Here is a 16197-nt window from a genome sequence, read left to right as displayed (position 1 = left end):
GGTTGCTATAATGACACCCTTATTTATTCCTGATTGAATAATGCATTCTGGAACTAATCAGGTACTTAAAATAAACAATTTATCACTATTTAATAATGGGAATTTATAAATAATATCAAATAAAATAAATGACAAAAAATAATATTTAACAGTCAGCATTTGATCATAGCTCATTATTTATAAAGCAACATTTACAACCTACATTTAATAAGTAGTATACAGTAAATCAATATTTAGTGACAAAATCAATGTAGTAATAATTTTAAAGAAATGAAGCTAATGCAAGCATTTTACATATAACAGTAACTTCAGCTGATTTTTAAATGTTGATTTTCTTCTCATTCATCTTCAGTTCCCTCAACTTTAATTTAACATTAAAAATAAATACATAGATGAAATAAGGAGAGAGAGAAAGAAAGAATCTTTCCATAGCCATCTGTCTGTTTTAGTTCTCCACATTATATGAGGGGAAGAGTGAGGCTGCCTATTCCAGTTACTCCAGCCCAGTGCTGCTTCTGACTGGCCACTGAAGTCCAGCCCAGCCCAGTAGTGCCTGGGGTCCCTGATGCAGTCAGACTCACATCTCCATGCTCAGCAGCCTGTTTGTGGATGCCTGGGCACTGGCACAGCCTTTCTGCCTTCCCAGCAACTTGCCCAGATTCCAAACACTCTCACCCACCCCTTGGGTCCCCTACTTACTGTCTGTTCTAGTGTGGGGTTTGACAGTAAATGCATATGCACACTCCATGCACATCTGGTTTAGGGCACATATGGATGCTGCCCCAGCAGCCAGCACCAAATACAAGAGCTGACCTGTGGCCCTGATCCATTCACCATCAAGCCTTACATATCCTATGCTCCAGCAGCTGGTTTGGGGACACACACTGCTCCTGCCCCAGGATCTGGGGGTTGAAGACTCTCAACCATTCCAGGGAGTGATTCTGAGGCCTCACTGACTCCAGCAGCTGGCACCCTGAGCCACACAGAGGCTCAGAGATGTTCATTCCTCCTTACAAAATCTTACCAGGATCATCACTGAGTCTCTGCAAAATGCAGACAAATGGGTTAGCATGAGAATACACTGAATTAAAAAAAGAAGTAGTAAAGCACACAAAGATGGGACCGAATGTGGTGATCATGCACAAGGTTTAAGCCAGACAAGGTCCTATTATACACGTCCACCCTCTTTCATACACTTTTCTGTCTTTCTTTCCCCTACACACTTGGAGCTCCTATCTTACCCTTCTACTACACACTGCATTATCAATTTGCAAAGTCTCACCATTCCCTCCAACATGGAATCACAGAATCATTTGGGTTGGAATGGTCATATGGTCCAACTCCCCTGTAAAGAACATGGACAACTATAGCTGGATCAAGTTTCTCAGAGCCCTGTCCAGCTGGAACTTGAACGTCTCCGAGGATGGAACTTCCAACCCACCTCTCTAGGCAACCTGTTTCAGTGCCTCATCATGCTTATAATAAAATAAATAAATAAATAAATAAATAAATAAATAAATAAATAAATAAATGAAACACAGCAACAACAAAACACTTTTTCCTTATATCCAGTCTAAAACAGCACATCCCAGTCTAAAACTTATCCTATCCGGGCTAACATCCCAGACCCTGAGGTATACAGGTTAAAATTTAGCATGAAGATAGACTGCAGGGATCAGGCACACTGTTCAGCCAGACCAACATATTGAGCAGTTCAATTTAACCTATCTTTGTTACTTCCTTCTCTCCTGTCCCTCACTGATTTACACAGCTCCACCAATTCCCACCTATTCCAGTCCTTGTCATTCCAGGCTGATCTTCCTGGAAGCTGCATCTGTGCTTTCTTCATAGCCCATCAGTTAGCAGGACTGGGAGATTTGTTCCTTGCCATCTTTCCCATGTTTGTTTTGTAAAGTCTTTGTTTACATATTCTGTTTCTGTTTCCCCCTTTTCCTTTAGTTTCTGAACACAGAAGGTACCCAACTAGATAACTGTTGGAACAAGCATCCTCATACCCTCCCCTGCCCTCTTAAGTGTGATTGACTATGTTTGGTCCCCATCACTTCTTCCCTTACCATCTTACTGTCATGTCTGTGACCCTTTATGTTATATTTTATGTCTTTTTTCTTGTCTTATTTTCCCTTGTTATAGTGGAAAAGGTCCTTGATTAGATTCATTTAAAAAAAAAAAAAAAAAAAAAAACATCAAAAAATTAAAAACCTCCTTCCACACCCTGACACATTTGAGATTTTGATATTTTCTTTTTAATGTGATAATGGCAATTCTTATTTGGTTACAACACTGCAGATTCTTTCCAAGAAAATAAAACTGTAATACATTAAACAGACCTGCTAAAAAAAGTAAGGAACTGATAGCTGCAGATGCATTTTGACTTTTCTCTTATTTTCCATATGAACAGTTCTTCTAATTTTTTCATAACCATACAGCCATGGCTAGTGATTTTTTTTTATTTTTTTATTTTTTTATTTTTTTATTTTTTTTTTTTCATTCTTTTTCTTTTGTATTTTTCTCTCATGCATTCCCCTGTTTCCCCAAAGTCTTTCATTTTTGGCCATCATTTAGAAATATTTTGTTTTTCCTTTTCTTTTTTTTTAAATTTTCCCAAGAGATATACTATCTACATAAGAACTTCCTGTATTATTTTTGCTTTGGATAGCTATTTTTAATGGGTGAAATATCAGGTTTCACATGAGATATGTCTCATATGATTATCCTAAATGAAAGTTGCAGGGTTTTTTTTGTTTGTTTATTTGTTTGTTTGTTTTTACCTCCACTAATTTAAAAATGCTTCAGCAAGCCTCATCCCTTTTTCCAGAACAATATATTCTTTTTAGAGATGTGCAATTGTGTTGAATTTTGAAAGCATAGTAAATTATGCACAATCAACGAAGCTATTATGAGGTACTGCAGAAGTACAACTTATGAAACTATAATCACCAGACCTTACCATTATAAGTGAAGTTCTAATTTAATAATACAGTCTTATATCCTCAAGAGACTTCTAGCATTTATTTATCATGCCAATTTCCATTACCTAATAAAATTTAAAAAAAAATAAAATAAAAAAATGATTCTCCTAAATAATGCTAATAGCATCTTGAAAAGGTCTACGGTTTCAAAAGGTTTATGACAATATACACATATACATCACATTAATATGTACATGCTGAAGTATACCTCATTAGCTAAGGATTTTAGCATTAATAACTTGACCTTGCAGATGTACCCTCCTGTGACCAGGCCACGGATTCAATTGGTTTTGCACCTGCAAAGAACAAAGAATACATGAAATGCACTGAATTTTCCTCTGCTCCCCTCACTTCAGGTAGCTGTTCACTTACATGACTTTCACTCTCCTAATGTCCCACTTCTGAAGTTCCATTCAATTTGAAATCTAAAACTTTATTTTGTATTAAATAATAATAATAATAATAATAGTAGCAAGTAATTATAATTACTATGAAAATATTTTGTGAATATTGCTGGACTTGAACTTAGCTGAAGAATTGGTTTGCTGATAGAAATTCCATACAACTCCCATCCATGTTGGAGCAAGGAAGGACACAGAAGCGAGATGTCAGTTAGAAAGGCTAAATGTAGCTTGCTTAGAAAACACGTCTTGAAAACATAGACAGTGAAATATTTCTAAGCACTCTTCATAGTACCTTCTGCTCTAAAATTAATGCACAAAAGTTTTAGTGAAGGATCTAGTACAAGGGAATAAACATGAAAATTTCAATAGTAATAAATACTAAATTAGTGTTCAAACACATGATCATAATATCCCTCTAGTTCCAAGAAATAAGCTTCATTTTTGTTATGTGGTTACATAACTAGCTTTTTCTACCTTTCTTTTCCTATGCTGCAATTTTCTCATTCAATCTCTAGTAAGAAGGGATGAAAACTCTTATGCAATTCATGAGATCTTTCTTCACTTTCTAAGGCTTTTTTTTTTTTTTTTTTTTTTTTTTTCTCTCAGCTAATATTGATACATTGGTTAGAATCTTAGTCAGGGTAGCACAGGAAGACATTAAGAAATCTTCTTTGTAGTGTGAAGAGTCTATTTGAGTCTTAAAAAACTCTACATAGGCTTGTCTGTTTAACATTATTCAGTGATAGATGGTTACTCTTCTTCACAAGATCCGGTGTCTTTTTTATTAGCAGTCAGTGACAATAGTATTTAAGATATCCAAAGGTCGAAATACAAATTAGTTTTGCTTAGATCTTTCTTGTAGTTAAACATGTTTAATAACCAAAATGTAAATTATGTTTTGTGCAATTATTTCCTTTGCTTTCCAAAAGAAGATGCCTGAAGAAATATCCTTTGTTAGTATGCATCTTCCTGCTTACCAAGCAAGATATCAAAAGTATTTTAAAAGGTTTCAGTTTTCATTAATAAAACTAGATATATTTCAGTGTAATGAGCTCTAACTCCAGACCATCTTACTCACAGAATTATTTTAGTTTAATGAGATCATGGACATGAGCATCAAGAACAGGTGAGAATGCTTTCCAGAACTGGGCAACAGTGCTTATGCTTTTCAGGACTTACTAACACAGTTAGCATAATACCAATGAATAACTCCTTGAAAGAAACTGCAGTTGTTGTTTTTCCCTACCTAAATGATCAGGAGTTCAAATAGAATAATTGATTCATAGAATCATAGAATTGCTCAGGTTGGAAAAGACCTTCAAGATCATCAAATCCAACCACAACCTAACCATAGTATCCTAACTATGGATACTTCTCTTGTCATAAGACATATGCCATATTCAATGGGCGTATTAAAGGGTGCCATTTTTCAGACATAGCAGGAGTGAATTTGTCCATTAGATTCCACATAATTTTTTTCTCTTTAGATTTCCTTAGAAATAAGACTTCATGCCAAAATGATAAACAAGTCTGCTCACTATTTATGGAGTAAAATGATTGGCTCATAGTATTCAGCAAAACAGTATTATTAGTTCTGTGCAAGGTCTTAAGAATAATGGCCAGGTCAAAGGAGAAGGCTGGGGGCAGGAGAGAGCACACCATCACAGCTGTCCATCACAAAAGACTGAATGAAATAGAAACATTTGCATGAATTGGATGAAAGGAGCTACCCAGAGTCATATTGCTTGAGTACATAATAGTAGAAGAGAGAATACACAGGAATATCAGTTTGAAAATTTTGCTTTGGTACATAACCAGAAGGCTACTGTTAACTCAGAACTGAAATAAACTCTTGGTGACTGTTCATGTCTATAAAAACTGCAATTTGAAAACTCACATCTTTACAGTTTTACCTTCACAAATCTGGAAACTGATTTTGCAAAAAATCTAAGATCACATACTATGAAGCAGCAGTCAAAAAACTCATCCATGAAATATCTTAAAGGTTCAGCTATGACAAGATACACTGTAAAATAAATAAATAAATAAATAAATAAATAAATAAATAAATAAATAAAATCAATTGTCTGCAGGTGATTTGTGGTGGGGGAGTTGTAAAACTTTACTGAAATTATTCTATTTAACAGCTGAAAGTAGATGATCTACTGTATTCTAAGAGTGGATATTAATTTTTAATTAGTTAACTACTAGAACAGTGAAAGATTTAGTAATGACATTCTTATAGAAGAAGATGTTGCACCATTTATCTAACTTTGCTTTAACTGTGTGGTAAATTAAGAATAACTTAGTCTCCCTTTTCAGTACGTACTAATGTTTAATTCTACTGCATTCTAGCTTGCTCTAAATTGTTAGTATTAAAAATAACACTGATTACATAGAAGGTTTCAGGTTGGAAGGGATCTCTGGGATCTATTTTTCAACCTCCTGCTCAAAGCAGCATCAACAATTACTGAAGTGCAGTTTGCTCAAAGCTTTACACTTTTAGGCTTGAAAAACTGCATGAGTAGAATGACAACACCCAAAGGCAACCTGTTTATCTCCTGACCAAACTAGTTTCAGTAAATGTCTGGTCAGAACCCCTCATTTCAGACTATGACTATTGTTTCTCCTCCTTGCATACCTCCTTGAACAACCTGTCATTCTTTCTCAGGTTCTGGAAGATGCTGCAAGTTCTACTACCATCTGCAAGTTGTCTCTTCCCCATTGTTAGCAAGTCCTGTTTTCTCAACCTTTTCTTATGTGGAACATGACACAGACTCTGACCATGCTTATGGCCCTGTGAGGAACTTTCTCAAGAATATCAAATCATTTTTGTTACTTCAGAGCCCCGAATTGCATGTTGACTCCTGAGGGCTTAATAATGAGAAATAATTAATCAGTAAGTTGATTCTCTTGATTTACTGGATATACTCCTGATGATACAGATCAGTCTACTATATATTTAACTTCTCACAAGGAACACTGCTAACTCACATTCATATGTCTCCTGTGCTGAGGAACATAGAACTGGACAAAGTACTTTAGGTGTAGCCTTTCCAGTTCTGAGTAAGTGCAGACTTCCCTTGACCTGCTGGAAATAATTAATGTCATCTAAAAATACCATTAGCCTTTGTGTCAAGGACACATTACTATTGTTCAACATGGTTTCCAACAGGGAGCACTCAGTTCTTGTTCTACAGACCTTTTTTCCAGCTTAATAGCTCTCAGCTTGTACTGATGCTTGGTGTTCTTCTCCAGGTTCCAAATTTTGCATTTCCTCTTGTTGAACTTCATTAACTTCCCACCAATCCGATTCTCCAGCCTGATGTGGTCTATCTGAATGGCAGCACAGTTTTCTGGCACTTTCATTTTTGTCATCAGCACACCTGGTGGAGGTACTGTCATCCCTGACACTCTTCATCATCTGTTGAGGAAGATGCGGAATGGGTCTGAAACCAGTATTAACTCCTAGAGTACACCATTAGTTATTGGCCTCCGTCTATATTATACACCACTGATTTTTCCCACTGGGCCTCTCTGCTCTTCCCATTTTCAGTTAATGTTCCTGTCTTCCTATCCATCCTCATACATTAGAAACTTGCCTGTGAGGATCTTATTGGAGACAATGTGAAAGGCTTTAATGAAGTCCAAATAGAAAACATTCAGTGCTTTCCCTTCATCTGTCAAGTCATCCATTTGTCTGCCATGCCAAATCTTGAAATGGTTTCTGGCATTATTTGTTCTGTGATCTTCCCAGGAACTGATGCAAGGCTGACAGAGCCGATGTTTGTCTCACAGCCCACAGTGGTAATGTGAGGCCTATTTTAAATCTGAGAGCTTTAAGTTTAAAGTTTTACTGGCTCCTTTCAAAGCTAAGCTTTCTTTATGCACCTTTCTGATTCTGAATTTTAAAAGCTGAATCTTATATCGTGACAAATAGTAACTTGGACCAGAAGAGACAAGGACAGAAATGAACTATGTATAGGTCTACAAATCCTTTCATGTCATTTTATTTATTTACCAATTTATTTTGTTTCACTGCGAGACAGAAAAGTGAAGAGCTCAAGTTTAGACACATACTAACATGTCTATCCTGCTTCTGGGTTCTTGGCTGGAAGACTGCGTAGAGGAAATGTATCTGGGGGTATTGATTGATGCTTGTCTGAACATGAGCCGACAGTGTGCCCAGGTGGTCAAGAAGGTCAATGATATCCTGGCTTGCATCGGAAACAGTGTTGCCAGAAGGAGCAAAGAGGTGATTGTCCCTCTGTACTCAGCACTGGTGAGGCCTCACCTCGAGTACTGTGTCCAGTTTTGGGCCCCTCGCTGCAAGAAAGAAACTGAGGCCCTGGAATGTGTTCCGAGGAGGGCAACAAAACTGGTGAGGGGTCTGGAGCACAGGCCTTATGAGGAGCTGCTGAGGGAGCTGGGATTGTTCAGCCTGGAGAAGAGGAGGCTCAGGGGAGACCTTATAGCTCTCTATAACTTCCTGAAGGGAGGTTGTAGTGATCCAGGGGTTGGCCTTTTCTCTCATGTAGACAGTGATAGAACTAGAGGCAATGGTTTCAAGCTGCTCCAGGGGAGATTCAGGCTGGATATTAGGAAGTATTACTTCTCGGAAAGGGTAGTCAGGCACTGGAATGGACTGCCCAGGGGGGTGGTGGAGTCACCGACCATGGGGGTGTTCAAGAACTGTTTGGATGCTGTGTTGAGGGATATGATTTAGCTGGAAAGTATTGGTGATGGTTGGCCTGGATGATCTTTTAGGTCTTTTCCAACCTTGATAATTCTGTGATTAGTGTAAGGAGTTCAGGTTTTTCGGACAAGTTTTCTCTCATTATATTTGATTTATTAGCTTTGATTCTAATTATATTGTACTATAGTGTGTTATCTTGCATTCCAATACCATATTAAGTAAATTAATTTGTTTATCCTCAGATCTTTTCTTCTGTTTTTAATTATTTTGGGGTCCCCTGCTTCCCCTTTCTGGAGGCATGGATCTGCAGATCCTTCTGCCCCTCTGGTCATGGAACTGGGCCGAGCTAGCCCATAAACTATTTGACAGTTGTAAATACTGGTTATCTGTTGTCCTTCTTAGATGCTGATTGGTGATGTTGCAATCAGAGCTCTTAACTTACATGTTATTGCAAAGCAGTGATTAATGAATGGTGTTCACTCATAGATGGCTGGTTAGAGGGCAATTACTATTACTATCATCTATGTTGAGTACAGGGTTCTTACCTCATTGCAACCTACCTCTTTTAAAAAAGAAATCAGTCTCTCAGAGGTACAGAGATGATAGTTTTCTGTTGTTTTGTTGTTGTTGTTGTTTTGTTTTGTTGTTGTTGTTGTTTGTTTGTTGTATTTTTTTTTCTTATGAAGAAAATAGAGCAAAGCAAAATGTACCAGAATGATTTACAGTATTTTCACAGCATACTGGGAATTCAAAGAATGCCTATAATTCAGAGGCAAAAGTTGTATTTTCTTATACACAGATGGAGCATAAGTTTTCCTTATGTGGTATTCTGAAGCCCTTTTAGCCTCCATTAGCATATTCAAACTGATTTGGAAGGAAAATAAAAAAAAAAATATATAACATTAAGGAAATACCGAAACTGAATCTTGGAACAAAGCATTTGTAAACAGATGTGCTTTGTTGACTGGAATTTTTGAAATTCAAAACAAAAAATATTTGTATTAGATCCAAGGACACAATGTGAACAGAAGAAAGCACCATAAGTCCCCTGTGCAAGGAGACTTTCTTGTTAAGAGTCAGATAGAGTCATTTATGTTTTAAGTCAATAGAGATCATTGTTACTGACCCATCTGATCTTTTGTAGAACAAGTGTTTAAGATTTCCAGAAACTGTTATCTAAATCTCAGAATAAGATGTCTTGTATATAGTTTGTGTCTGATAATTATAGTCAAATATAGGGTGAGAATACTCACCTATCTACATCTAGGTTTTTTTTTGTTAGTGGTGGTGGTGTTTTTTTTTTTTGTTGTTGTTGTTTGTTTGTTTGTTTGTTTTGTCATTTCTCAGCAGCAGAGGGAATCAGCTTTTTAATTCCTGTAACTGCCTTCTAGGTTTCCCAGTTTCTCTGTTGTTAATACATATAGGAGCAAGTCATTTATTTTGTATTACTAAGTTGTAGTAGTATTTACAGATTCATAAATGTATTCATGAAAGGGAATCAATTACAATTTGTCAGTGAGAAGAAGATTCAGTATTCTAGTTGTCGCAGTCTTTGTTTTCTGGATTTATGCAATAAAATTCTTGAAAAATTAAAATGCTCTACAGTTATTATTTTATTTTTTTTCCTTTTTTAAAATTTTCTTTTCTTTTTTCTTTTCTTTCTTTTTTTTTTTTTTCTTTTTTTCTTTTTTTTCTTATAATTCCACCCTTTCTTATATGATCAACAAGTTATCAGGGTTATACTTGATTTGATTTCTGGGAGGGCTTTCATTCACAATTTTAGTGGAGGATGTAGGCCTTAATAATCAAGTTTTGAGCTAGTGGCATCATAGACTGTTTTGACTGATTGTGTCACTTCACATCTTTTTCCTTTTTCTTTTGTTACCAGAATGGGTCAGAGACTTCATCTGTCTTTTTTGTTGTTGTTGTTGTTGTTGTTGTTTGTTTGTTTGTTTTTAGTTAGAATGAAAACTGTGTCCAGATATAATCTTCATTCTTTGGGAAAACGTGTTCTGTTTAAAATTATCTGACTTTTCATCAATTGGATCTGATGAAAAGTTTGTATATGTAGGAAAAAAAAAATAAAATGATATACACAAATTTTGCACAGGATTTGTGAATCTTAGGAAAAAAAATAAAAAAGAAGAAAGAAAGAAAAATAGTACGTGTAGTGAAAGGTGTTTGGATGTTGTCTGATTTTAAGAAATTCGCTGTTTGGCATTATTTTTAGAAATAACCATGTATCTTTCAGGCTAGTATTTTGCTCTTCTGCTGTTAGCGTACTCTGGTGTAGTTGATCCTTGTCCAAAAGTGAATGTACCACAACTTTTCCTGTGTTTAGTAATTTTGCATGCCCAAGTTAACTTCAATAACCAGTTTTTGCTATACACACTTTTAAAGCCAATAGAGGGAGAACAAATAATGAGATTTTGCTTGATAAAATAGCCACTTTTTTCATATTCAAAATTTATTTTTATTTAAATCATTGACAGGAAGTAGTTATATTTTTTTCATTAAGTAATCAAGTTTTTAAACAATATTACAGTCGTTCTGAAAATACTAATGTGCCACTTATGCACTTTCAGGGTAAGGTGCCTGCATGTAATTTTATTTCAAGGATAAAATTATTGCAAGAAATAAGTAATCTGCTGAAGTACTCATAAGCAGTCCTTTAAAATCAATTTGTACATAATCCAGAATCAGTCTTTACCTACTTAACCTTTAAATTCTGAAATAATTTCCCTCAAAGGCAATCATCAGAATAGAGATAAATCATAGAATCATAGAATGACTTCAGTTAGAAGGGAGCTTAAAGACCATTTAGTTCCAACCCCCAAATAAGTTTAGTATTTTAATAAATGCTGTTTGTTTGTTTTGATTTTTTTTTGTTAAAATTGGACAGTGAAAATATTTTTTAATACTTTGAACTTAAATATTCCTAAGAGCAAATATTCTATATTAAACTAGCATTTAATTATTAAATTACAATATGCTTGCAAATAATACTGTTTATATATATATATATATGTGTGTATATATATATATATATTTTTTTTTTTTTCTTTAATGTTACTGTTTGTATTGAAATCAATTTTTACTACTCCTTTACATTAAAAACTGACTGCAGGGAATATTACTGCATAGATTCATTTAGATCTGCATTTTTTATTTTGATATTTTACGTCCTTGTTATAACAACTTATAATATTGAAACCAGAGAAACATTCCAAACACAATAGTTTCAATCAGAGTTACAGCTTCTTGGCAGTTTTCATGTCATATAACCTTTGTAGTATTTAACATATATATATATATATATATATATATTTTAGAATTATAACAGTAAGCCAATTAAGGTTATCTGATTTAAGATGAATTATTTTCTTCTTAACTGTTGTAGTTCACGAAGAATTTTACAGAGTAGCAGCCATGGATCAAGATAAGGACTTCACAGAGCAGCAGCTGTGGGGCAGGATAAACAGCATGGGAACCAAGGACACCTCTAGGAAAAGAATGAATGTCTTGCGGCTTTGAAGGGGGGTTTGCGGGTTGTTATTGCAGTAGCTTTCCTCCAATTAGTGTGTGTGATTTTTGGACGCCTTTGTCTGTCTGCTATAAAAGTATGGCTTTTCAGGCAATAAACTGATGCAAATATATGTAACCATATTGGTGTGTGGCTGTTTGTCCCAGCGCACTGACCTTTTGCCTTTCAGGTTCCCAACACTTAACTATTAATTGATTGCTACCAAAACTCTGAATAGGCAACAACAGCAACAAAAGACTTTAGATATGTCTGTAAACCCTAAATTTCCATTTCTCTCTTACAGTTTACATCAGAAGTTCATAGATCATGGTTTAGTATCAGATGAAGTAAATATAATGTTCTTTTTCTGCATATGTATGTTTATGACCAAGGTAATAAAATATATGCACATTACTTTCAAGGTAATTGATTTTTAGATATGCACTGAATAAACAAAAATTATGCTAAATAAATTTATCATTTGAAAATTAATGTGCATTTTATTGGCTTCCTAAGGGATTCTACATGTAATTAACACTGTTTACTCCTGCTCTTGTACTTTTAAAGAAATTTCAATGAATGTATACTTTATTTATTGATGCAGATACATTCTACTATATACACCTCCTTTAAAGAAAATGGCATACTGTTACTTCTGGGGAAGACAATAGATTAGGACATAAACTAGACCTCATGCATATGCTTTTCTAAAAGCAGAGGAAAATGTTGTCATAGTTAAACTTGTAACTCTTGAGGTTGATATTACTTCTGTTGTCAGAAAAAAAAAAAAACTGTCTTTTTTTTAAATACTTCATTACTATTCTTTTGTCTTTTAGATTTTGGCAAGTTCAAGAACTAGTATCTGAGCAAGTTGACAAAAAAATAAAAAATCAGTGCCTCCAATTTCCAGAGAAAGTCTATGAAAGCATTTTTTGAAAACTGTTTCCCATAATCAAATTCATACCTCCTAAATCATAATGCAGTGATAATGACTTACAATAGGTGTTGTTATTATTATTATTATTATTATTATTATTATTATTATTATTACTATTGTTGTTTCTTTTTCCTAGTATTTCTAGTGGGTTTAAGTTATTTTTTACCTTCTCTCTGGATACCCTTTGCATTGCCTAGGAAAGTCCAGGAGGGCATACCCCTTCCCCCTGCCTAGTGGGTGACACAGGCAAGCCAGTAATGACAAGGAGAAGGCTGAGGTATTTGTCGGGGGTCAATAATATTTTCATCCATGACTTTGATGTAGAGTTTCGACATATCTGCTGATAACACTAATCTGTGGGGTGTGGGCAACACACCAGAGGGATAGAATGCCTTCTGGAGGAACCCAGACAGGCTTGAGCAGAGGGGCCCAGGAGAGCTTCATGAGGTTCAACAAATCCAAATGCAAGGTCTTCCATCTTGGTTGAGGCAACAGCCACTACCAATACAAGCTAGAGGATGAAAGGACTGAGCACAGCCCTGCTGCAAAAGACCTGGGGGTACTGGTCAATGGGAAACAGGGTATGAGCCAGCAGTGTGGACTCACAGCCCAGAATGCCAACCATATCCTGGGCTGCATCAAAAGAAGCATGGCCAGCAGGTTGAGAAAGGTGATCCTGCCCCTCTACTGTGTGCTGGTGAGGTCTCAAAGTACTGAGTCCAGGTGAGGAGTACTCAGTACAGTAGATATGTTAACCTGTTGGAGTGCATACAGAGAGGCCACAAAAATGATGCATGGAATGGAACATCTCTCCTATGAGGACAGACTGAGATAACTGTGGCTGCTCATCTGGAGAAGAGAATGCTGCAAGATGACCTGATATCTGTCTTTTGGTATCTAACAGGAGCTGTAGGAAAGAAGTGGGCAGACACTTCAGCAGGATCTGTGGCAAAAGAACAAGGGGAAATGGCTTTGAGTTCCATGAAGACAGATTTAGGTTAGATATAAAGAAAAATGTTTTACAGTGAGGGTGGTAAGGCACTGAAAGAAGTTACCTAGTGATGTGGTTGATAACCCATACCTGGAGACTTTCAAGACAAGGCTGGATAAGGCCCCAGGTAGCCTCATCTAGATGTGGTGTCCCTCTTCACTGCAGGGGAGTTGGACTAAATGACCATGAAAAGTTCCTTCCAAAACTAAGGATACTATGAGTCTATGATTCTCTGATTGTGAGCCCAAATACTCATTGATTACATACTGCAGTTAAAATCTGACCGTTAATGTTTTTCTCAGTGTGGGGAATAGTAATAGAGTTACTATTACTAGCTACAGCCATTCTTTGCTGTACTGCCTCATTATTGAGGTCTGGACTTGACTGTCTCCGGAGATCCCTTCTAACTCCTACAAGTCTGTGATTCTGTGTGATTATAATTTGCAGTCTTTTTCAACTGCCTATGGAAATCTCATTCAAAATAAAGGATGTTTATACTAATATATATGAAGATATATGTGCATTTACAAGTTTTTTGTTTTGTTTTGTTTTTGTTTGTTTGTTTGTTATATGTAGATGGTTGTAGATGTTCTAGAAACTTAGTATTACTGAAGGTTGGATGGTTCACATGTGCCCATCTCTCAAGCTTATCCAGGTCCCTCTGGATGGCATCCCTTCCCTCCAATCATGTCAGTCACACTATTCAGTTTAATGTCAGTTGTGGTTTAACCCAGCAGCAGCTCAAAACCACACAGCCTCCCAAGTGGGATGACTGAGAGAAATGGAAACAAAATAGAACTAGTGGGTTGACATAAAAAGTATTTACTGAGACAGAAAAGGAAAATGGAAACAAAAATGTCATTACAACAATATATGTATTTCCACAGTGAAATTACTTGCCACCCACTGACCAGTGTCCAGCTAACAATACAACTGTAAACTGAGAAATGATCTGATAACATCTCATCACCTACCAATCAACACCTAGCCAATCCCTGATCAGCAGCTGATCCCTCAACCAGTTCCCCACAGCTTTGTAGACTTCTTTTTGCCTAATTCAGGCAGAATTTCTTGGCCCTGCTCCCTCCTCCTGTCATCAAACTGTAACGTTTGTAGCTCTTTCCAGCTGAGTTGTGGGTGCACACCCTCACTCAACAACAACCAAAACATTAATGCTCTGTGAATACTGTCTCAAACTAAAATCAAAAGTGTGCCTTCTGCAAACCTGCTGAGAGTGTACTCAGTCCCACTCTCCATGTCACCAACAGAGATCTTAAATAAGTACCATCTCCATACTGATCCCTGGGAAATTCCACTTGATCTCCACCTGGGCTTCAAGCTCTTGACTGCAACTCTTTCAGTGCAGCCATCCAGTCAATTCCTTACGTACAGAGCATTCCATCTGTCAAATCTAGGCATCTGAAATTGGAGATGAAGTTGTTGTGTGGGACAGTGTCAAACAGTTTATTTAAGTCCAGGTAGAAGATGTCAATTGCTCTTCTGTTATCCACCAATGCTGTGATCCTGTCACAGAAGGCCACAGAATTTGTCAGGCATGATTTGCCCTTGGTGAAACCATATTGGCTGTCGCTGATCACCTATTTGTTTTCCATGAACTGGAGCACGGTTTTCATTTTGTTTGTCTCTGAGAGATCTACAGGGCTAAATGAGCTTGACATTTGAGGGACTAAGGAAGATTTCTTAATGTTCTGTTTTGAGGGAAAGTAATGTTCCCTTATAATATGCAATAGTATTTCTGAAAATAAAGAAGGGGAATTCAGACTGCTTTTCTGTAATAACAACAACAGAAAACAAAACAAAACAAAACAACAAAAAACACAAACAAAAGCCTATTTAAGCATTCAATAAATTTAGAAGGAAAACAAAAAACAACAATAACAACAATAACAACAAGAAACACTGCCACATTTCCTTATCTGAAATTATGAGAAGTAACATAATATTTATTTGATTTTGGTAGGTTTCTTCCTTTTTCAGATGTTTGTGGTTTTTTCCTGTTCTTAGATGCATATTTCATGTTACTATTCCCAAAATGCAATTTTAACATAGTATTTTTTTCTTTTAAATAACTGTCTTACTGTTCTACATTTCTATCCTTCTGTTTACCCTTGCTTTATTCCCTCACCTTTTCTTATCTGTTATTTTAAATATTTTTCCCTCAGTAAATTTTGTCCCTTCTGTCTGAAGCATCCCTTCCCCACCCTAAAACCTAGAAGTCCCATTTGATGAAGTAAAGACAGTCACAGACATTAGTAAAACTTTTATCATACTGCCTTCTGTATATAGAATAAAAATAATAATAATAATAAAAAAAATCTTCTTATGGTAAGCGGATTAAAATTAACTTGTGTAGAAGAACCCCTGTTGTCAGAGACAGAAAAAATCCATTCAAGAATGCTGATATGTAATTTAGAACCAACTCACTATCATTATGAGGAATTTTGTGCCTCATTTATTCATTTCTCCTACGTGTTGCTACATTTGCTTTCCTGGAATTACTGACATCAATCTTGGAGATACTAATGAATCTCAGGTCTATGGAAATACAATAATTTTGAAGTCATGCCAGTTAATTTCTTCAGAGAAAGCCTTTCAGTAGATTTCTAAACATGTTTTAATGCAGAAAATAAATGGT

This window comes from Excalfactoria chinensis, chromosome 1, assembly GCF_039878825.1.
Source record: "Excalfactoria chinensis isolate bCotChi1 chromosome 1, bCotChi1.hap2, whole genome shotgun sequence".
NCBI lineage: Eukaryota > Metazoa > Chordata > Aves > Galliformes > Phasianidae > Excalfactoria > Excalfactoria chinensis.
This window is presented reverse-complemented; position numbering follows the sequence as displayed.